Source organism: Hoplias malabaricus, chromosome 4, assembly GCF_029633855.1.
Source record: "Hoplias malabaricus isolate fHopMal1 chromosome 4, fHopMal1.hap1, whole genome shotgun sequence".
Taxonomy (NCBI): Eukaryota; Metazoa; Chordata; class Actinopteri; order Characiformes; family Erythrinidae; genus Hoplias; species Hoplias malabaricus.
The window spans coordinates 31860949-31886728 of NC_089803.1; the positions used below are offsets into that span (position 1 = coordinate 31860949).

The following is a 25780-nucleotide window of genomic DNA, read 5'->3' on the forward strand; positions in this document are numbered from 1 at the left end:
CAGCACGGTGGCGCAGCAGGTAGTGTCACAGTCACACAGCTCCAGGGACCTGGAAGTTGTGGGTTCGATTCCCACTCCGGGTGACTGTCTGTGAGGAGTTGGTGTGTTGTCCCCATGTCTGCGTGGGTTTCCTCCGGGTGCTCCGGTTTCCTCCCACAGTCCAAAAAAAACACATGTTGGTAGGTGGATTGGCAACTCAAAAAAAAAAAAAAAAAGTGTCCTTAGGTGTGAGTGAATGTGTGTCTGTGTTGCCCTGTGAAGGACTGGCGCCCCCTCCAGGGTGTATTCCCGCCTTGCGCCCATTGATTCCAGGTAGGCTCTGGACCCACTGCGACCCTGAACTGGATAAGCGGTTACAGATAATGAATGAATGAAGGAATGAATGTTCCATCAATATTTTACTACGTTATTGTCCACCTATTTTACACATGCAGACTTTGACATACTAAATATGAATGTAAAGATATACTCGGTTCACAATTTGAGGAATGATACTGGATTTATAATTTAAATCAACTAAGCAAATTTTACTGAAACAGAAACGTTTTTCAGTACACAAGTATTCAAAAGGAAGGAATAAATTAGGAAACTGATCTAGGATCAAGTCCCTCTGATGGTCATTGTAAGTATAAGATCATTCTAGATCAGCACTCCTGAGATGATCTAGCTGTATCTGGGTACAGATATTAGCTACATGGCAATGATTTGTTATAGTTTTATATGCTTTCATATATCACATACTAAAGTATAAAAACATTTATGCATCACATACTAATATATATAATATAACATTTTCATAGTTCACATGGTAAAAGTGAAAAGTGTTTTCAAATTCGTATGAAATTAAGGTCTGCTTGTAGTTAGAGCTGCTTGAGAGAAGTGTTGGTGATGTATTTATACAGAAATATGTTGGTATAATTGGGGAGCTGCACAGAGCAGGGGCAAAAAGGATAAGCCAACAGTGTAGTGCAGTGTAACACTTCTGAATTATTTAGTCATGATGCAAAGATCAGACCTAAACACAACCATTCTTGAATCAAAAGGAAATTAAAATAATAACTAAAATAGCACCAAACTGATAAAAAAAAACATTGCTTCATAGACCACAACACATTATAGCACTCAAGCCTGGGTACATTATGGAGTGACACACAGTCATCCCACCATAAACCGCAAAGAGATCCAAACACACTCTGATGTGCAACATCTTTACTACAGTCTGTGGAAGGAACAGTAGTTGATAGAAGAAGGAAGAGTGGCATACACACATCATAAAGTGTGTAACCCTATTTCTATGGCATCTGATGGGAACACTGCAGCTGGTCTAGTTCTGTTTTGTGTGGCTCTTCAAAAAACAGTGAGAGAGAAATAGTGAAACAAAGAAACCAATAACATTTCAACAAAGTACTTTACACTCCTAAAAAAATTCAGGCCTGACGAAGCTTTAAATCAGTATAAACTCTACATAATAAACAGTAATCAGTGTTGGCTTCTGTGAGATAGACCAAGATGTATATATATATATCTTATGTAGATGAAGATATATATAGCAGAAATCCACAAAACAACATTGTTATTGGATCCATAAATACATATCATCTTTGTCAAAAAAAAAACTTGTATCTCCAAAATAGTGATTTTACAGGAGAAGGAAAACAACTTTTTCTTTCAATTTAACTCAATGTAAGAAAAAAAATGTATTCCAAATGTATGTGAAGCATTTCTATTGGTTCATACTTCATGCAGGACAGATGTGTGAAGGACAGATGCTGTGTTCAAATGATGTAGTAAATTAAAAATCAACACAAATAGAGATATGTTTTGTTTGGACTGCAATGATATGAAAAATAAATTAATTATATCTAGTTATAGCCAAATAATAACTGATTAGTGAAGGTCTTATCCTGATTGGTTATACCTGATATGGGGAAACTAACAAATTCTGATATGAAACAGATTTGAAACATCTTTTAAAGTAGAGGACCTGATTAAATAGATAATAATACAAGATCATATTTTATAATGTATGTTGTTATATTGTGGAATCTGGCTTCTTTTGTATTATCAATTAGTCTTTTACCAAGTGTCCATCTCAAATACATTGCATTCTTTTAAAATAGGACAGTCTTGCTCTAGAGACCACAGCATCACTACTATCAGTGCAGAGCAGGCATTTTTACAACAGGTGACTTGATGGTAGGTTTTTTATTTTTTTATTTTGGCCAGTTCTTCAGGGTAATCTCTTTGCAGCACTAAAGCATGGGTCTCTCAGAATTTGTGCTTCAGGTCTCAGAGGGACTCTGCAGTGTCTCTAATAAGGGAAGAGAACAGCAGGATACTATGACACCCTCCTCTGCTCTCCAACACCAAGGCTGCTACTTGAAAAAGCTGCCATGTGGCTCACAGTGTCCCGTGGTATGAAAACAGTCCCGATCCAGAAAGAGCCAGTGTCGCCTTTATCCAAATTTCATTCATAGAATTGGGGCACATTTCCATTCTGTTTACTTTTCAATCTGCCCCACTTGCATTTGTGTTTATTTTCTCAAGCAAAGCAAAAGCAGTGCGTGACCCGGAGGTCTGCTGTTCAGCTTCTGGGAGCAAAAGCAATAGAGATGTTAAATAAAAAAAAGATCTGATCAGGAGTGTTCTTATTGAATCAAATTGAATCTAGCAGTGTCAAAGGTGTGGAGGGCTCTTCAGAGGCTGGGGCTCACACACAGAGATAGGAATGTGTTTCTGATTAAGAGACTTCAGTAGCAGATGAATGAATCCATTTGCAGGGTGGCCCAGTTCATCAGAAAGGAAAGTAGCTTAATAACCAGATAAGATGTAATTAACAGAAATGGCTCTACTGGTCTGTGATAATAAACCCATCAATGTCTTTGTGGGATTGGGGCGGTGGAATGGCTATTGAGCCTTAGTAGTGCAGAAATGAGCCAAGCTTAAACTTGCATTTGAAATTTACCCTTAATATATTTTTTTAACCTTTATATAAACCGGTAGTTGCTTGACAAAACAAAACCTTGAATCTCTAATATGGTAACTGTACAGGAGAAGGACAACAGCTGAATAGCCATGCAGCAAATATTTGTTTCAACTCATTTGTTGTTTATATTGGTCCATTAATCATGAAATCATGACAAATTCTAAAGGGATGCTGGTGTTTTTCTGTTAAAAAATGAAAAATAAAGATAAAATTAAATAATGATACAATGATTTCAACTGGGAAATATTGTGTATTATTTATTCCATTTGTTATAGAACCTCAAAAAAGCAAATAATATTTTTCCTGGGTGGAAAATAATATGATATTTTCTCATTTTATTTGTGCCTTTTGGATGCTGAAGGGCAGTAACAGGCTGATGCTGTGCTATACCCCATTCTGTGAATGAAGTTTATCACTGCCTCCACTGATGAGCTGTGCCGATCTTTTGTGTATGCAAACATGCTCCCCTGTGTTATCGTTGTTATGCATTGTTGCGGAGTCTTTCCATTCTTAGCTCTGCAACGTTTTACATGCTAAACATAGCATATTTAATTCCTCTGCTGATAACTGTATAGTGCATGCGTGACATGATCCAAATGAAGATTATAAATTGCTAAATGGCAATGAAATACGAATGCCAAAATTAGAAGTTATGCAAATGGAAGTCTAAGACTGACCATAAATGCCTCCAACAAAAAACAATGCAGCCTTACAATTGCAAATGTGCTGGCATTTGGCAATGCATATGGATAGTTATAAATGATTAAAGATAGGCCTAGGGAAAGGTTTAGCTGTCATAGTTTTTCCAGTGGCTTAATTTCTATGAAATGCAGCTAAACTGCTCTTGGTTATAACTGTTCCTTTGAGATCGGGTTGGTCTGAATCAGAAGTAGACAGTTTAGTGGGAAGCTGCTGGGAGTGGGGCTGGGCAAATATCACATTTTCAAAATAAACCACGTAGTATTTAGCAGTATGTTAGAAAAGACCAAAAAAGAACAGTGTATAAAACAGTGTATGAAACATTAAAGAATTAGTTAAGTTCTGAAATGAATGATACGGCCAAAAGACTGTGGACACCTCCTCTCCCATATATTGTTAATATATACCTCTTTTCTTGCGTTGACATCTTCTACATTTCTGTGAGAATTTAATGGCATACAGCCACCTTTGTGAGGTTAGGTACTAATGTTGGGCAACTTAGTAATTGGACTGAGTTCCCCCACACCAGAGCACACCTTTTCACTGCTCACCTCTGGATGACACTTAGTGTCCAGAATAGTTAAACTCATGTGCAGTTGCTCTAGATTATCCCATTTCACTCAGTGCTTTTCTGTGCACATCATACACCCTGAGCATGCACAGCTAAGCACCTGGGTATGCAATGGGTGCAGCACCATAAACTAGTAATTCACTAATTAGGAGAGGTGTCTGTACAGGTTTCAGACAAACATTTTTTAAATACCAGAGTAAATATTACTATTATGGAAATAGATGACTTGTGATTACCAAAATTCACAGGAAGTAGTAAAAGAGCAACAAAAGCAATATCCCTGCATGAACAATCATTAGAACTTTTGGTCACACACTCATCTTCATTTGGCTTACTGTGCAGAGCGAAGCTAGACAGCTTAATAGCCGTGCCAGCTGTATTAAACCCTTAAACCCTCTTAACCTTTACTCTCTGGAGACACCATCAGTCAGTTGTTCAAAGGGCCCTTTATGCTGAATATGGGATTTATGTCAACTGTGGGAAAATTACTGTGTTGTTCTCTGTGGCAGCCAACAAATGCACTGTAAACAGAATGTTTTATACTTATATTATTTAAATGAAATGTTTGATGTTGGGAATATTTCAGCACTGTTTTGTATTTGTCAAGTTCAAACTTTGCATTTATGAATTTCAAGCAGTTTCAGTGTAGACTGCTGCTTTCCTCCGCCTGTGAACCTGTGTTCAATATAAGGAGAACTAAGTTTTTGGAAGTATTCGCTGTCTTAAAATGACCCCTGAAAATGTGCTTAACATTCTCTGAGGCACAGCACGCTAGACATGGCTCTGCAAGGAGAACTCTGCCAAACAAGGCGATGTGTTTAATGTTATATATTTTGGAGAATTAAGTGGCAGTGTGCTCTGAGATTCAAGTGCTGTGATGAAAGTAATGGGGAGGATTTTAGATAAGTTCCGCTCAGTCGATTGCCTCAATGGCTTTATGGGCAAGTAGACCCTCAATAATATGTATTAGGAGCTGAGATTATAAATTTGAGGTGACATTTTGAAAAGGGTGCAGGAGAATAAAGTTCAGTGACATTTTTGTAGATAAATATAAGAACACCTCAACCTCCTGTTTCATCTAGAACTCCAGTTTACCTTCAGTGTGTAAAACCTGGGAGCAGTATAATGATTAAAATAAAATTATTTCTAATAGAGTTTGTGCTTATATATTCTTTATACATTCTTTATCTTTTTTTCATATAAAGGTACAAAAATAACTATAGTAATAATTACTGCTCTCAGTCAAATAATAAAAATGAATTGCAAAGTTCAAAACCCACTGTCCTTTCTTCCAACTAGAGAGCCCTGAAACCTGTATCAAAACCTGTGCTGCCAGTCAGACCCAAAACATTAAGGGATAAATACGTTAATAACAATTTAACTTATGTCTTCTAATGTGTATAAATGTGTATTTTTCGTAATAGACGGGATTACTCAGAGAGGAGATCAGCTATGTGAGTTGATCTTATTAGCACTGCCATTTCTTAAATACTGTAAAAATACCCAACTCCAGCACTTCACACTTTTAGCCACAAAGGTTTAGCCACACCCACTATGACAGTGGTTCCCTCTGGAGGGGCATGGTACTATTGCAAGGGGCGCAGCAAAGCAAACGAATGAGAAAAATAATGCATGTCACCCTGTAATAATTCCACTGATAAGGTGATTTACATTTTGAAAGAACATACTTACACAGTGGAACACAGAACATACAGCACACAAGAGTCACTCAGAAATCAGTATTCAAATCAGGATACCATTACTGTTTTTAAGACAGAAAAACATATAAAGCTACCCAGCCCTAACAGATTTCTAACAAAATTTCCAGCTACTAAATTGTGCACAATCCTAACCATTATGGCTTCCAGTCCAGTTTAAGAAAAATCCTCAGAGATGGAATATGTCTTGCATTTATTTAGCAACCAAGTCACATCACATTAGTAATGCTCATAGCACACGGTCTATTTTGACTCCAAAGAGGTTGTTTTGAAATAAATATAAATGCTTCACATAATAAGAAAACCTAAAAATGGAATGGCCTTCAGACAGGTTTAGATAAGGCATCTGACACACCACAGCAGAGTATTCTAGTTACTGAAGTCATTGGGTAAAAGGCAGACAAACCTTAATGAAAGCATCTGTTCACAGGGGTACAGTCCCATTTCATTGTGGCTGCCCCCTCTCGTCTGAAGTGTCTCAGTGTCATTAAGTTTTTGGTGGAGAAATTACACATTGATTATTTTCCACCGCAGGGCAGATACGGCTCGTAACTCTTTTTCTTGTCAAAAAGCAATTTAGATTTTTTTGAAACTTTTCTTCTGCACTCAGACTAAATTATTTAAAGAAAAAGTTTAAATCTTGGAGAGGAGATTTGACACTTTTGATGGCAAGGAAGTTGAGTTTCTCTACTGTCTTTTTTCTCACTCTCTTTCTCTCTCTCTCTCTCTCTCTCTCTCTCTCTCTCTCTCTCATTTTCTCATTTTTTTCTGAGTTCGAATTGAATGGTTGAGTGCACGTACTGTGCCTGCAGGCATGAGTTTGTTCTGCATATAACTGTGCCGTACCTGATTGCTTCAGACCTATCAAGAGTCTGCATAAAACTGACAACATCATTGTACTGTGTTATCTTTTTCTGCTGCAAAGCAAATTTTATCTGATCTTTGGCCATTTCCATCCTGCTTATCTCTCCTGTAGTGCAGAAATAAAGTCATATTTTTTTTCTATGGCCTCACATGAATATTATATTTGTGTCATCATGCGTGCATCTGCAATGAGTTGGAGACAATGATGAGATTTATCATTAGCATTTTCATAAAAGGGGAAAGGTGGGTAGTCCGGCAGCATGATGCTGCTGTACATCCAACAAATGATCACAACCACACAAACCGGAGAGTGACAGCAGAAACGCTGAAGGGTGTTGGCCCTCCACATGAGTCACGTGTCTGCTCCCAGCAAAGCAGGCCAGGGATACACTGCTAAACTCATAAATAGGACACTGTTCCATTCTCAGTTATGGCCCGCTGGTGAGCATTTCCATCACGTATCACTTGAAATATTCAGTAGATGGAGACATTATGAAGGACTTCACAATGCGCAGTTTGAGCGGATGCTTTGCAGAAATGGAGGAATTTAAAATGCTCCTGTCAGAGAAGAAACAGCTTCCTACACATGCTGATTCTGTGTATGAATTTTGAGTGCCTATATATGCTAAGCATCTGGACATTCTTTGGGAATTGCATGTAATAGCTTGAGGCGTGCGTGCTTATGTTGGAAAAGGAAACTGGCGTTATTGCGACATTTTGGTGTTTCCCTACTGTAACACTTGACCCAAACATTCAGCTCATTAACAAGCCCTTCATGAGTTTATGTTGGTATTTTATGACAAGTAAAACATTAAAAGAATTAGAACAGGGGTACTCCAGACCACAGTGTGGTACAAAAATGCAGTATGCAGTTTAAAATTGCAGCTAGTCAAGGGTTCTATAGTAAAAGGTAAAGGGTATAGTAAAAGGGTTCTATACCATAATATATTGGAATGCACTGATATCTGAATTATGGGGCTACATGAAATCCAGTACTTTTCTGCCAATGCTGAGACGTTAACATGTAAAAAATGTTTAATTGGGTACTGGAGCTACCTGAAATAGAATCACAGCAAAATAAGAAATAGAGTAACAATATCACTGTTTAATTTTGTATGAATTATAAAGTTTCATTATTTTCACTGTTACAGAATAATCTTTGTTGAAAATTAAGATTATGTTTGCATTGTATTAAATTTCTTGTAGAATAAATGAATAGAAATGCTCCAAATTACTTGAAACAATTTTTTAAAATTAACTTCAATTCCAAGTTGCTATTCAGGAGATCCATTTTTTTTCCTGACAGCTGTGGAATTATTTGGTACTAAACTGAACCCTTGCTGCTAAAAGTGTGGTCTTTAATATTATCATTTAAAATGGATTAAAGTCATACACTCATAAAAGTGTTTAAAAGCATGTGTAAAACTGACAGAAAAGGCTGCCGCTGAACACTTCCTGTGGCGTGTGGCTGATGTACTGTTCTGCTGCATTTCATCCACTAGTGTTGGGTACTTAGCTGATCAATTTCTGTCACTCACAAACCCATTCTTTCTTCAGAGGAGCATGCCAGCTGTGAGCCTGGCAGTTTTTACATTGTAATAAATTTACTAAAGTAATTTGTTTGTCCTAAGTGTTGCTACGTTTTGAGAAAACTAATTACTAATTACTAACTAATTAAAAATTATAAAAAGAAATTTCAGTTATATATGCTGCTAACTTTAATTTCCATGTGTTGTTTTTCTTGTTCTTCAACATAGGTAAATTTGCCAGTAAAATATAAATGTGACATTTGTTATCTGATTCATCAAATGTCAATCTGAGACATCTTTGCGTAACTGCCTGCAAAACAAGGCTAAATATAATCCAGTGCACGGATTCACCAAGTGCCAGTGGCTGCATTAAAAGTCTTGGTCCGACAAGTAATACCACATCTGTGTGCTTATAAAGCTTTGTTCTGTTATGAGGTTTTAGTTGTATTTGGTTCTTGTTCACTGGAGGTGTGTACAATATTATGACATGTCACTTCTTGAATAAATGCCCATGTTTCTTGTATAAATATATAGTCACTGACCAACATCTCTAAAACATTTACAGGAAAAGTAATTTTCTACTAGTGTAAATGGAGATAAATAGTTTTTTGAACATTGAAAAATTAGAAAGCCTGGCATTGTAAAACACCTACTGGGAAAATATTCATTGTAGTCTATGCCATTTTTATCCAGAAGTGTTTAATTTCATCATTAAATAATTGAACAGGCTGCATTCATACCCTTAATGAAATTTGATTTCCCAACGACATGTTTGTACGTCAGTCAGATGCAGTGCGCCCATAATTGCAGGTGTGACTTATGATATGTCAGGTTAAATGGGTTTAGTAGTCATGGTTCATAAACTGTGGTGGCAGTAGAGGCGTACAGATGCAAATAGTAAATGATCATTTTTCCTTTGCTGAGTGATCAAACCATCCTGAAAACAACCTCATATAAAGTAATACAAACATAACTTCATCGCAACATGGCGTGTCAGATGCTGGTTTATCAGCAGCATTGCTGTAAGCATTGTTTGACTGAGTTTGTAAACTCAGCCCTTACACTGACCTTAGTCAGAGGGTAAATCAATACAAGGGATTTAAGCTACACTCTGAATACAATGTATAGGAGAACAGATACAGTACAAATGGGTATACAGTTAAAGGAGCAATAAGTCATTTTACCAAAAATTTCAAACAATGTTTATGAAACTGTTTATTATTCTTACAATTTTGTGTATAGTGTAATTTACATGAGATGAAGAATGAAAGAGTTTTATAGTCCCTGAATGAATCGGTTTATGCTTCACAAAACGATACCCCCACATAAGGGCTGCCATGTTTGAAATACGTTTGGTAAAGAATCTCTTAAACACCCAAGCCACTAGTTGTCAGTATAATGAATGTTTCAATATGTGAAGTAAAATCATAGCAGAAAATCACAAATCACAAATGAATGTTGGAAATTTGCTGTGAGAATTAAATATCACTAAGCCACAAAAGAAGTAGTAAGGTCTGATAGTTATGTAGGGTGGTTGCAAACACCAAATTAATTCATTTCAAATGTAATAGATGGTGCTTAATCATTCCAAGGAACACAGACTCATTCTCTACAGCTTAATGTGTGTGTTTTGGTTTTTTGGTGGGTGCGGTGGGCTGGAAGTGTACAAGGGCATCATGGGGGGCACCATAGTATAGCTAAATTCACTTAATTAAAGTGTCCTTAACTTTTGGACGTATGTTATATTTAAAGATGTAAAGTAAACCAAGGTTCCCAGTGACTAACGGTTGAATAAATGTAGTTTTAGAGGAGAAGCAAACATATAGTTTAAAGTTACTTTACAGAGATGTTATTGAAAGTTGTTTCAGATGTCTTTTATTTGTCCATTCATCATGAAATGTTTGAAATGTTTGTACAAAGCAGAGAGCAGCTGGTGCTTGAAAGTATTTTTTAAAAAGAAAAAAGTGTTGATGCAGTCACAAAAATATCCTAGATGTATGACACTCTTGTTAGTCAGTCAGTGCACATTAGAGACAGGAAACATGGAGGACATCAGTGAACAATTCCATCAGTGCAGCAAACTTGTCAGGAGGAGTTTTAAATATCTGTTACTGGTAGCTAGCCTCCCAGAGCCAGTGATACCTGCCTGTAAGTAACATGCACCTGTCTCACTTCACAACCACCTTCTGGCAGCATATATGACTGTACTATATATCATTGTTCTGGGCTGACAGATTTAATCAAGGTGATGAGTCTTTGTGCAGTTTCATTAATGGCTGACAGGCCCAGTGCTGTGTGGGCGAGGAGGAAAATCTAATATGCTTCATGGGCTATTTGCCCTGAAACCACAGTGCCATCTGAGGATTACAACCCATCACAGCAAAGACAATAATAGTTTAGAAATATTTGGTGTGTGGCCAAGATAAAGACAAATGTGAATGTGGTACAAACCCTGTGCCAAATGTCCAAGACAGCTAGCCAATGACCAGTGAAGATGGCAATACCACTGCAGAAAATTTCTGTAATTACCATATTAAAATATATGGGAGTAACATTTTAGAAAATGCATAGTGTTGTCTGAAAAGACGAGAGTGTGTCTCAATACAAGAGAGAGAAATAATGTTTCTTGTGATGAGATGGAGACAGGGCAGATCAAGAACTGAGATGATGAAGTACATGCAGAAATGTGCAGTTCAGAATGAATACAAAGAAATACACAAATGGGGGGGAGGGCACAAGCAGAAAGCAAACACAGACTAACAGAATGTACGAAGAAAGACCAAAGACTAAAACTAAGAACAGAGACAGAAACTAAGGAACTTTACCAGCAAACAAAAAGAAACTCTGAACAATAGGAACAGGCTAAGGACTACACATGACAGGCCCAACCTCTAACCAGTGTGGAAACAAATGATCTAAACAGGAAAGAGACAAGAGAAAAATAACACTATAAAAGAACATCTGGAAAGAAGAAAATCTAAAGACCAAGACTAAATATGAAGCACACTAGACTAGGAAAGACTAAAGGCCAACATAAATGAATACTTTTCAAACATTGCAAACGTCACAATCCCACAATACTAGGGCACAGATTATAAAATGACACACAAAACAAGATACAACTGAAGCATAATCAACACACTTGAGACAAGGAACACAAGGGCAGAATGATCACATGACAAGGGTAGCATAATAAGGAAACAAAACAGAACACATGTAACAGAAAAAAGCATGTTACAGTATGTTAATGTTTTCATTTAAAGTTTTTAGATTGTTCTAAAAACACGTCGCAAGACAATTAGTAACAAATCTAATTTTATGCTAAATGAGGAAAAAAGGACGGTCACTGAGGCAAAGCCCTGAGGAGCACCCCTTTGCAGAGCCTTTTGTTAAACATGAATACGTAAATGTGTTAGTGAGTGAGAGATTGTCTAATTGCTACAGTATCAGAAAAAGAATATGCTAGTGATACATTATTGTCACTAAAGGTACAAACACTGTGCAGATAGAAATGTACCCTTTTGGAACCTGAATCACACCATTCACTTACCCCATGTGAAAAGATATTCTGCCCATTTTATAAAGCACATAGCAAAAAGATAGTTGTGGTTTAATTTCATTATACTCAGCAGTGTTCCTGTTGGAAGCCGTTCTTAGCTGACAGTACTTGAGAACCCTGTTATACCATCTTCTGTTTTGATATTTATGTATATTTTTACTCTGAAATGTTTGACTGAATTGAGCAACTTGAGCCTTGTGTCATGAATTTTATGAGCCTGATTCTCCTTGCAAAGTATCCCACAATTAATATGCTCATCAAATTTGCATCAATATATGGATGCATTAAATCAAACAAATACTTGTTATTTATAAAGTTTACAGATAACCCAAGCTATTTAAAATGACCATGCATGTGATCATTTCCTCTTGTAGATCTGAAAAAACAGCTGTGAACTGAGATGATTGGAATGATCAGCTGAAATCGCATATTGTTGTCTGAGCCAGAGCGGTGGTTTCATTCTGGCACTAATTTGTTGCACCTGGGTGAGTGGAATGGAGAAAGTGCACTTGCCAGATTTAGACAAGAAAACAATGTGGTAAAACTGTACTGCATATTAAGATTTCAGAATGCCTTATACATCAGTAAATGAGAGGAATTTTTTCCGGTCAAATGAAACAAGAGTTAAATTAATGGCATTTAAACCCAAAAACACTAAAATTCACCTTTTTTTTGTTACACTTCCTGAATCAGCCTTGCTAAAATGAGAAAGATGGCATTTAACATTTAAGCAGGATTTAATGACAACAGAGAACTGGATTAAGGCAAATTTTTATTTTATTTTTTTGTCTTTTGGAGAAAAGTAAAAGCTCCTGTCTTATAGTGCAAAGGCTGTACTTGCTGTGCAGATTCTGAGTCATGAAGATTGTTTTTTCAGTAAATAGCAAGATGGAGAGAGAGATGGAATGATAAGGGGAAAGGAAATGAGGGAGCAAAAGGAAATGTATTGCTTGCAGAGGAAAGGAGTATAAAGATTCTTCTTATTCCAACACTCACAGTACAGCAAATGTGAATGGAATTTTTTTCAAATCAGGCTATAAAGTGGTTGATGGTTGGGGAAAGACCATGGCAGAAACCCCTCCTGCCTCCCAGCTAACGTCCTACAGTTTTCAGTTTCTTGTAGCAAAATATTCACACCCTCCACCACATTTTCCTCTGCTCTGATTCATTCGAGTGCTATTATTTATCATTATTATTCATCTTAACCAGTATTAAGTAACTGATTTTAAAATACACAATGTATGTTGACTTTAGTGTAAAGGTATGGCCAATCACATACTCAAAGCTAATGTAAGCCTTCTTGTGTTTATGGAGACATTGGTCTAGTGAAAAATCTTTCATTTAAACCAGACCTCTGTATATTTTCACTGAGAAGTAAGTCTAATTTAGATGCAAATTGAGGAATGTGCAGTAGGGAAAAGTATGCTTTTTAAAATGTCAATATTTAACACACCCATTTATCCTAAACACTGGATATGTCTGACATGATGAATATTAAAAAAAAAATCTGTGTGGCAATTAGAGGTGACATCCAGCATGAAAGGCAAATGTATTAATGGTGTAGTTAATATATTCATACTCTTGACGCCTTCAAAAAAGACATTAACACCAGTCAGTTACACATCTCTCTGCATTAGCCACGTGAAAGCATTTTCTGTCATTTTGACGCTATGAAAACAGTCTGTCCTGGGTGAAAATTGTCTCTACACCCACTCGCATATTCTTTGGGGATGTGTAATGGAGATGAATTGCATCTCATGCTTTTTTCCAGACGTGAAGAGAGGGTAGCTTGTGCCTCTTTTGTGGAAGATGAGAGGGAAAGCTGTCATTTTCTGATCCTACCCTTCAGATCTCATGGTTTGACATTAGGAAATGGTTGGGATAAGATTTCCAAGAGCCCAAAAACTGAGCAACATGGTACATATTACGGTGTGCTAAAATTGGTAAAATTGATACTACAGAAAGAGGAAGGGTTATGGGAGTCTGTAAGTTCATGAAATAGTTCCAACTGTTGGCAGATGTTGCAAGTTTGCGACATGTGAATTTCAAACTTTGGTGAAGTATCAAAATAAAAATACTTGGCCAAAACAAAAATTCAGGATCCAAAAACAAGAGATTTGAAATCTGACAGTTAATGAAATCATAAAATAAATAATGTAAACCTAAATCCTTCACAATATAGTAAGGGCTGCAGTATTGTTGCACAAAAATATCCAACTTTCCTGAAAACAAAAAATTGATCCAAAGATGTTTCGCTTCATTTAGGAATGTAACAGAAGTGGATTGTCAATCCCACCTTGAATTATACTTTTCCACTCTACTGTCTACCTTAAATGGTTGTAGTGTTTTATTTTGGCATCTAGGCCAATGACCATAACTACTGCATTATTTAATGTGGAACAATTTTTTTTTTTTTGCTTTAGTTGTTTTTCCATTGTGTTCAGTGCAGTACAAATAAACATGTGCTTTTTTGTTATTTGCATTTTGTTATTTTCAGGCAAAATTTAAAACTCTTTTTCTTTTGGCAAAAAGTACAATTTTTGCAAATCTTTAATTTTAAAATATTTGGTGGCCAAAATTTTCGACCCAGTATTTTTGGCTGGTGTAACAGTATGTTGCTGTATTTTGAATGTGAAACTGGATATTTTTGCTTGTTTCTCCCTTAAGCATTTCCATTCTGTACAGCACTAAGTTTATATGAAAAATGTGTTTCCTGTACTTCTTGGAACCTGCACCAAGCTGCTGATATAAGCTGACACTTTCAGCCACCCAAGATCTATATAGAATATGTGTTCCCTTAAAATAGATTGCATGGCTAAATGCTATCACAGAAATGCATTTTCACCACGGAAGTCTGTCTCTTCCAGGCCAAACACATCTTTCCACTGCAATTAGCTGTAAGAGCTTGATCTGAGACAGGAGCAGGCTGAGGTGCGTCTTTGTGCCGCTAACTCACTGTCACTCCGCTTCAAAGGCAGGTGCCCACCATCCCCAGGCAACACCGTGAGTTATGGTGATAAACCCTGTAACTTTCTTAACAATGGTTTCTCAACAGAGCTCTACTGTAAACACAGCTTTGTGTTGAAATTAGGAAAGAAAGGACACTCTGCTAATTGCATTATTCTAAAAATAAAATGGGTTGTAATGAATTTTGGAATTTTGGAGATAAAAAGTTTTATTTTTAATGTCAGTAAGAACTGATATAAGATTTTGTGAAAGTAATTTTAGTGATGTTTGCCTGGTCCACACAAGAAGACAAATACTTTGAATATTTTTTTGAGTTTGAGGTTCATTCACCCCTCTTGACACTCGTAAATTGTGTCCATTTTCACTCTTTCCAGATTGTGTGCTCCAGGATTAATCTGATCCAATCTTAATATACACAAATGACACTTCATATCAGGGAAAAAACATGTAAAAAGTCTTCTTTTTGTTAAAAGTAAATAAATTAACCACAAATACAATATTTCAACATTAAATCTGAAGGAGCTGTGTATGCCTTTTAAATAAAATTAATATTGTTTTAAATTATTTAATTAAAATGATCAAAATGCAGGCTCTGTACTTGCATAGTACTCGTAATTTCACCTCAGCAATGGGTTATGATTTAAAACTGGCTAATTTAAAGTGTATAAAAATGCTATGAATGCAATATAAATAATATATCACATATTGTATAAAGCGTATTTAAATCACATTTTCCATTTAAAAAAAATTGGTGTCCTCACCTTCAGTCAATTTCATCAGATTATTTAAGAATCTTGAATAAATCAGACAATTTCATGGTTAACTTTCTCCATTTTGTGGAGACATTTTGGAAAATATTTTAAGAGTTGACAAGTGCTCCCAAAAGCTTGTTATATGTGCGAGCTAACACCACATATCCATTATTATATAAGCCTAATAAGTCTTTACCCGGAATAGTTAAATTTATCAGATGCTTATATTCAAAGTAATTATCAATAAGCATAATTCCAAGCACCTTATTTGAGGGGGCAGAAGTGGAATTACATTTCCAATAATGTTGTTTTATTTTAAAGAGTTCTGAAATGAAATATATACACGTAATACATACACGTAAAACTAATATCCACAAATGTATTGGAATTAAAAAACAACAACAATAATAATAATTTAAATTCACAAATATAAAAAAAAAATTTGCATTTGTAAATCAAATGTTGTGAATGTGTGAATCAGTACCTTCTCAAATGGCTTAAAATGTGCAAGAACAAACCTTTTTAAGGTTCCAAATGTGACAGTGGGAGTTTTTGAATGAGGTGGAAAAAATCCACACATTCGCGTTCTCTGCTGCGTGTGCGAATCTTTTTTTGCTGTTGCGGATTTAAGACCCTGTTTTGACTGCCAATTGATGGACCAATAGGGAAGCTATGGCTGGACCAATCAGACTGCGAGGTTTGTTTAAGCAATTGGAATCATTGAATCATTGATTTGTTGCTGTCATCCATAGCACTTTTCCACCAAATGAACTCTGGTTCTTGAACCAGTTCTGTTCCTGATTCTTGGAACCTTGTTCTTTCCAGTGAACCACCGCATTTCTACACGTTTAGAGGGGAATCAGGAATACATCATGAGCGGGAGGACGCTTTGGCCGAGTTCAGAGGCGTCCTGCTGACCTTGTGAACAGCGAAGAAACATAACCAAGAGCTCAGAGCTTCAAATACAGCGTTATCGCCCAGTGGAGCTTGACGGGGTCATTTATAACATTTCATATAAATAAATAATAGGACAAAAACAGGAACATGGCCTGTTTTTATGTGTTTCTGGTGCAGTTAGGCACAATGCCATGCGGGTTGGTCAGAGACGCGGCTCTTGGTTATATTTCTCTTGGTTAAGGTTCCAAGAATCGGTAACAGACAAACAAACCTCGCAATCTGATCCAGCTAAAGCTTTCCTATTGGTCCATCAAAAACAGGGTCTTAAATCCACAACTGACATCCCTTTTTTGACTCCATAGTTTTTAATGGACACGTGAAAAATCACTACTCAAAATGTTTCAGGAGGGAGTGCTGCATTTGAGGTAGAAGGAATGCAATTGGTTGCCAGCCAATAGGAAGATTGTTTAAAACAAACTGGGGGAGATTTTCAAATACTCTTCCATGAACCTTTAAGGCCCGGTTTAGACCTTTGTTATTTACTCTGATGGCCAAAAATGTCTTTGGAAGAAATAAATGAGCAATGTACTGAACACTTCTGTTTCTTAATTTGTCAGAAGTCTTGCAACAATTTCAGTATTTTACTTGAATGGAGGATAATGTAACTCTGAGGCAGAGCTTCAGAGCTCTGAGGAAATATTTTTCTGCACATTTGAGTTATAACTGCTGCCTCAGAGGAAGCTGCAGAATTCAAAGTTTATTTGTTATATTTATTCCTCCACATATATTTCTATATAATAAACAGAGCAGGCAAACACAAGGGACTATGGGGTGCTTCTGGGGCGGTATTTGAAAATCACCACCCAGTCTGATTTAACCAATCACATTGCTTGTTGGCTGGTAACCAATTTTATTCCTACTTCCTCATAGACAGATATGCCTCCAGAACCATTTGCATATGTGCCTTTTTATTTATGTGAAAAACAGATTTTTTTTATTATGTGAAAAACACAAAACTATATCTTATAAAGAGAAGGGAAATGATTTACAAAATTAAGTGCTTCACAAAAACCCAAAATATAGCCTTTCTCTCATTGTTGACGCTAACGAAAAACCCTTCATTAGAGCGTTAATTCCAACAATCCAAAACGTGATAAGTGCTAGATGTGCCAGTCTCTTCTGCATTTCAGTTGTGTGTGACTATGTTTTCAGACAGTGCAGTGTAGAGAATGTTCTTTCAGATTAAGTGGTTGAAAGTGGTGCCGGTAACTATAATTGTGTAGGCGCTGTGCATAAATTTCTTTTTAATTTTATCGTATTTTTATGTTTTCTTAATTTTTAAACATTCATTCTTGAAAATAAAATTTAATATTTTACTTGAGAATGAGATGAGTTTTTGGCTGCATCCACTCTGTCCATTAACAAAGTTAAGCACAATCTCATTACGTTCCTGTCTACACTGTGCAAAATTGCTCCACTCTTGCAGGTATTTTCCAGTTAAACTATCAGCTCCAACCGCTGCAGCATTCCTACTTTGGGTGGTTCGGCTTCAGGGTTTCATGTCAACGCTTGTCTGATTTTAGATATTAGAAAATTTGCAAATACATAATATGTTTTCATCTCCATCAGTTGTCTGTCAACACCGTCAGCAATTGTCAACATCATCCGTGACCCTATATTGGAAAGTGGTCACAGACAACGAATGAATGAATGAATAAATAAATAAATTACTCTGCTACATAACATTATTATTAGATAATTGAGGTCCTTACACTCTTATTGCATTGATTGAGTTGACACAAATCAAGTTATGAAATAAATGTGAAATCAAATTTTATAAAATGTATATTAATTAGAACTTGTTCCCTTACATCATTTTTTACCTAAGAACTCTGTCTATAAATATAACCAAATTATTTAAAATATTCTATATATAATAGCAATTTAATAATCCAGAGATATTGCTTGTTTTTGTGTGAAGTAAAAAAAAAGGCTGTGTAGATGTAATTTACTCATTAGAACATCAGTAACGGTGAGATGTGTCCATGTATTCGTGTCGTTATAGGGCAAACAAGATGATTTTGTGTTTGTTAAGTATATAGTAAAAAAAAGGCTGAGACTATGATAAATATTACCTCAACCACATTCGACACATTTCTGTTCGAGGCTCCAGTAAAACGCTGAGCTGCACAGCGGTGAATGGAGGAGGAGCTACATCGCTGAAGTGGCGCGAATTTGTCCCAATTCAACCCTCATGCCTTCTGCTCCCCTTTCGACAACGTCATCAAAGTGAACACTTTAAATGAATTTTTGGCGATTTAGAATTTGTTTAGGTCTGGGGAAAAGAGGATGTTTGGTCCCCGCCAAGTGGTTCCTAATTTAGTTTTGGAATAATTTTGGAATGTGAAACATGGACAACAGATGGTGTAGTGGCACCACCTCAATTTCTCTCTGTGAAACATGGCTGAACTAAAAGTTCCTACACACACATTTGTTTTAACATTAGGAGTCAGTCAGTAAGTGAAAATGCCTCTTCTAGGCTGGCCCGGTATGCGGTGTGGCAAAAATATATATTTTTTTCTAAATAGTTTAGTAAATAAAAAAAGAGACAAATTGCCATTTCAAATATTTTTATGTGTGTTTACCTTCCACTACATCCCTGCTTGATGTGTGGAGCAGCCACAGACTGACAGACTGGTTCATATAAAAATGCAGTCTTGATGTTGTATCTGAACAGAATTGGTCAATTCAGGTCCAGAAAATGAAAAAAAATGTTTTAGAATATTGATTTGCCTGCCCTGACACCTCTGAGGTTGTTTTGACATTATTAGAGAAGCCAGGCCGTTGGAATGAAATCCTGGAGATGGTTTAACTAGGGATGTCCCGATCTGATCTCAAAGATCGGTATTGGGGTCGATCACGGCATTATTTTACTGATCTGTATCAGCTTTATTGGGCTCAATCTTAAGTCCAATCCTCAGTTTCCTCCAGGCAGCAAGCTCACTTCTCATCACTCACTCCTCCTCCTGCAGCACACATTGTAAATGATGTTGTAGTCTGACTCTGTAGTCTGCTGGACACACACAAAGTAGAAGACACACTTTTTTCTGACTGTTCCACATAAACGCAGGTTCCTGCGATTCAGAGCTGGAGCACGAGGGCACATGATTACGGTCGCCAACCATACCGTATTTGGACACTAAATGCTGTGTTGTGTTTCGGACCGAATACAGAATGCGTGTTATCCCATATTTTTGAGACGAGGCTGTTAAAACTACGATTGGTTTGAGACACACTACTCTCCGTCACCCAAAGTGAGGGGCAAATACTCGATGGCTCCGAAACAGAGAATGCACTTCTCATTGGTTGTTACTGTTACTTCTATTAAGCCAATCAGCAGCTAGAGTTAGCTGTCCATCATTTAGTGCTGCAGCCAATGGAGTCACAGTCCCACCTATAGGGGTTTGTTTTGTGGCTGTGCTGAGAGAAACTTATTTTAGTGCAGGGCCTTAAAAAACTTTCATTTCTCACTCCAAATATCTGTGATGACAATAAAGCTGACTAAATTTTAGAATCAAAGTAATTCTTTATACATAAAATCATATAAGATAATTTAATGTAAGATTAACAATAATATTGAAAAATTTATATGAGCAGTTTGTGAAGATATCATTTGGGTACTTTTTTAAAAAAATAATAATAATAAGCAGCAGCTTATATGCAGGCAATTTCTTTCTAAATGCGAGATATTCTATGTCAAGCAGATACCTTGGGCTGAAAGTACTGTCTAGGAAAAGTATTGGATTGGGACTTGTTATTATTGAATATTAAAAGATTCAGTTCAGGATCGAGGCAAAAAAAAGCACTGATTTTTCACTGACTGTTATCTGATTTTCTCTTTTATTTCTTAATGTTGTCATCTCATATAGACAGTGAAAGTCCAAAAATTATTTCATTTTAACAGCATTGGCAAAACCAAATCCAATACATTTTATTATATGCACAAGTAGCAGTCTTTCCTTCAATGTCAAATAATATTATGTCATGTTTTGATGTTGTGTTCTTGTCAAAATCTTTCGGACTTTGATGACATAAGGATGAGCAAGGACCAGGCATTATGAGAAAGCTGTCTATTGAAACAGTAAGATTGTACAGTATGTCTGGCGAAGTGCATTGGGCCATAATGAATGTAGTGTGGGCATGTTTTTCAGTATGGAAGGCATTTTCTGGTACAGGAAGGTTTTTGCAATTGTTTGAGCCTGTGCTTCCCTCTTTTTTTTTTTTTTTTTGACTTGTATTGAGTGTGGTAAGCGTATTTGCGCGCTGGCAGCGGTGCGCTGTGGTACTGAAGGGCCACTGTTATTCTCCTGCTGAACACAAAGCCACTGCTCCCACGCTGCCTAACATGCTTTTGTGAGATGGCTGTTTCACTCGTGCCTGAAAAAGACGGGAGATCGTCATGTAGCATTTGCTTGGTTGAAAATGTGGCTTGTTCCAGCCAAAATAAGTAGGCTGCAAACAGAATGACTCTTAAAAGCCTGTGAGGTATTTGCTGCTTGGGATGTATTGGACAGTTTGATAGTTTTCACAGTTTTGTGCAATAGATATTTTACATTTCGGTTATGAAGGCAATCTCAGTGTGTCATCATTAATTTGTGGGAAAAAGTGTGGAAGCTGTGTAGTAAAATTTCACTGTTCTTACGAAACACCAGGAAACTAGAACTGAATGATTTGTGGCAAATATATAACTGTGATTTCTCAGACAAATACTGCAGTTAAGATTTAAACTGCAGCTATTTTCTGTCAATTAAAGTGCATGTAAAAAATTATTTTGGGGGTGGGGGCATTGTGGTTATGGCTGTAATATCGCAATATGGAGTTTTGGATGCTTCTGATTGACCTTAATTCTTAACCTTAATTGTTGGCTGAAATCTTTCAACTTTGTAAAGCTAAGTTTATTGATGATGTAGTCTATAATTAAATGTGCAGTGCTTCTGATTGTAGAGTTATGCTCTTGCGAATTGCATTTGCAGTGTGTGCCCATTAGTGAGATCAGGTTAGATGTTAAGTTTTGGATCACAATACCACTCCAACTCACCCCAGTGGTAATTTATGATACTTCACCACTCCAGGGAAAGCAGATAAATGCTCCCTGGGGCTTTGTGACTCAGGAACTCATGTGCAGCTGCTCCAGAGAGTCCCATTTAATTTAATGATTTTCAGGTTTTGATGCACTAATGTCATCAAAGCATTTTGTAAACCATATGTGAGTGAGTCATTTACAAGCCTGTTCCGTGTGGTGCGTAAAATCTTTGTATATTTCTCCAAGACGAGTGTCAATTAAATTCATTTAATTAATTTCAAAAATGGCTTTAGATTCAACACATGTAGCGATCTGTCCATATTCATTTAATACTAGTGCATTGTTCCAGATTTTTATTTATTTCTTTATTTCTTTTTAAAATTATTTATATGGATTTCCTCATCATTACCCATGTGTTAAACACCCTGCAGATGTTACACTGGCCCTTGATGTTTGACTCTCAGAAGGCATAATAACTTACATCTGACAATTTACACCCTGTAGAAAGCTTGATGACTGAATAATAAAAGAATCAGAGTATTAATCAGTGAAATTAGTTCTCAACCCCCTCTCTTAAACAAGGCACACTCATTTGCCTATTTAATTACTGTGCACTATGGCATGAGCAATCTGGCTGCTAATTACACAGCCCTTAATCTAATTTAGAATTAAATGTGGCTCATGCAAATGTGGATCACAAAACTGTGTACTTAGAAGTGTGGAAATGTAATCTTGTTCAGGCTTATGTTTTGTAACTCGTGGGACACCCATGAAAACATACAGTAGCAGTAAAGAGTCATGGCTGGAAGACAGTAGACTGGGACAGTTCTATTTTGGGCTGCATTTTATATTTTGCTGGTCATGTGCTGTTGGACATTTGGCCGTGGCATGTATGCTTGCAAAAGAACATTGTGCCTGGAGGGCTGTTGTAGATGCTGTGATGGTGACAGCAGTCTGACATAGGGCACTGTGATTGATATAGCCCTCAGGTGATCATGCAGATTTGGGACCCAGGCCAGCAACGACACCTAAATACTAGTGTAGGTCATCACTAGGGTGATTTACGGATTGACACAATTTCTTATTCAGTTCAATACAGTGCAAACATGTGTGAATTTAATTCAATAAAAGTGTGCCTAAAATTAATATTTTAAGGGTAGATTATGACATTGTAAACCTGTACTATATGACATTTTGTAACAGCATAATGAGTATAAGTGTAGCATATAAATATATAAGCCATAAAAGTAAATTTTAAAGCATTTTTGTTTAATGTATAATTGTGAGTCAGAAATAAAATTCTCCCCTTTTTTGTCATTTCATGGTATCTGATGTGTAGTATTAAAAAAAGACATTCTCATTTTCTTCAACAAAAAATAAACTAAAAATTATGTAGTTTGAAAATGTCACTGCATTCATTGAGCTCCATCAAAATAAGTTCTTCTGTTATTGGAGGTAATATTGTATCCAAAAGTATGTGTGAGTTTTGGTTTAGACGATTTAAAGATGGTGATTTTGATGTTAGTGGATGTGAAAGTACTGTATTAATACTTTGTTTTATGTTAGGTTTTTATCTAATAATATTATAGTTGTCATTTTAAATACTACTCAACATTTACCATAAAAAATGACAAAAGAGAAGGAGAATGTTTGAATCTTGAAATGCAACTATACATTGCACAAAAGCACTTTAAAAAATAGTTGTACACCTAATAAATCAGCGCTGTAGAGAATTACATGTATTTGGCTAAAAACAAAAAGCTGCATAATGTAGTAAATATGGTTATTTTAACACACCGGACCAGTGCCATTTTAACTGTTCCAAAAATTCTATATCATCATCATCATCATCATCATCATCATCATCATTATCATCAATCATCCTATTGACCAAATCTAATAAACTAGTCTGATGTGTATATATTTTATAATGTTTTGCATATATCTTCAATTCTGGGCCATTTCTTGTCTATTTTTGTTGAAGACTTTCCCATGAGAAGAAGCCCATGTAAAGTGTTACGAACTTTCCCCTTCAATTTTGTTGAGTGAACCATCTCCCCCACATTAATATCTCTGCCTGTGTGCTGCTCAAGATGTAATATGTTAACTTTAAGCTACAAGCTAACATGTTTAGGATAGCTTTAGAGTAGGTTCTGCAAAATAGAACAGGATGATGCAATTTTAAAAGATAAATGCATGAATGAATGAATAAATTAATGTATTTATTTAAAAAATGTACATTATGCTCAGGATCATACCCATGCATATCAGATCAGTGTTAGAATGTACAATAAAATAAACTCAATGTTGTTACAATCTTTTTAGGAAACTGTGAAAGCAGGGACCAGTTTCCCTGGACATGTGTGTATGGGTTTATTTATAGGAGCATATGGCAGGTTTCACTCATTTGAACATTATGACAGCATGTGAATGATGGGTGCGTCTCTGGAGGAAGTGATCTGATCCAAGTGAGTGGGTGAAACTCATATGGTGGTAGATTACCCAGAGGATGTCTGAATACTCAGTGGACAATACCGAGTCCATTCACAGGAGTAGATTATACAAGTAACTTTCTGTTGTGAAAAGTCAAGAAATCCCAGTGCACTCTGTCACACATCTGTACAATAGGGCTTATCCACACCCAGCCATTATGATAACATTGAAACGCAATTGTATAATGATAACTGAGATGACAACAAAGGAGAAGAAGGATGATTGAGGAGCCACAGAAGACTCACAATTATCTTTGAAAGGATATCCATTTGGCATAATCACTTGAAGGCTTTGGGACAACGCAGCCACTGGAGGAGCAGTAAGGACGAGTACGCAGGAAGAATGGAGCCACCACAGCTGTTCATTAAATGGACTGTAACAAGGAGAGATAGGCTTCAGTGGGGAGATGAGTGTTTAAGGCAGTGAGAGAAGAGCTAATGGTGTAATGGAGTGCTAGCGAGATGATGGAGGGCTATTATGGCTTCTCGTTTAACACTGAAGATCACCCTGTCTCCAAATCAAATGGTGTTTATGCAGACTACCAACAACATGTCTGTAACAGCCAAGCAAGAAATAAAGAAAGATGGTAATGAAGAGGGTGACAGAGTGTTCTCATCTGTTGGAACCAAAGAGAATCTGAGACTTATCACTGTAAGAACAAAATACTGATTCTTTTCCAGTTTGTTTTTATCTTTCATAACTCTGTTTATTCTTTTCTGCTTTTCTGTTTTATTAAGTATGCACTATGCTGTTTCTTCAGGAGTTTAAAATCCACCATTTAAGTTACAAATCACAAACAATTTGGGAATCAAACCCAAAGCATGAAAATAGCAAGGTTTTAACTGAAATGTTGGTCAAAATGACTGAGAAATAATATAGTTTTCAAATAGCTGGAAACAGTTCTGTGGAATGTTCTGTGGAACAGTTCTATGGTTGTTTTATTATCATTGTCAAGCTTGGACATATCTTACTTTCCAATACAAGTCACGTTGGTGAAAGGGAAATGTATAGCCTACTTAGCAATAAAGATCATTGTACTATGATATAGTGCACTTTGGTAGCATGCCATTTTGAAAGAAGAGTGTTCAGGAAACTTATGTCACAATTTTCAAGGCTTGATGAATGGCATGCTGTTACCAAAGGATAAAAAGCAGCTTTATTTTATAGAATTTAAAGTATACTGGCCCAAAAATAAACTCTTGAAGAACACCATTTCAGATTTTTACAAACTGGGTATGAATATTGAATTCTGTTTATAGTTAACCTAGCATGATAATTAAGTATAACTGAAATTTCAGTGCAAGTTAAAACATTTTTTAGAATAATATTTTGTTAATCTTTAAAAGAACATGGGAAAACAAATTGATGCAGTTTTGCAAGTGGAAATTTACTGCTTGATTCCTGCTTCATACAAGACTTCAGCTGCTCAACATTACATGGCTGTCCTTGTCTGATTCTCCTTGTCAAGAATGCTCTATTCATTTTCAATAGGAGACAGATCAGGTTGTGCATGTCAAGCACACACACATGCAGGCATCCACACACACACACACGCGCTAACTGTGGACTGGTATTGTTTAGATGAAATACCCACAGAGTTCCTAAGAAAATTGGTCTCCTTTGTGGATGTATATGTCTTTGTAAAATCCCAGTATGATACAT

The 25780-nt window shown here is 36.4% G+C and overlaps 1 protein-coding gene across 1 annotated transcript in view; it reads left to right on the forward strand.

The window, feature by feature from the left end:
• Window positions 1-25780, forward strand: part of grm8b (glutamate receptor, metabotropic 8b) — a 128521-nt gene that overhangs the window by 56270 nt on the left and 46471 nt on the right. The window lies entirely within an intron of this gene.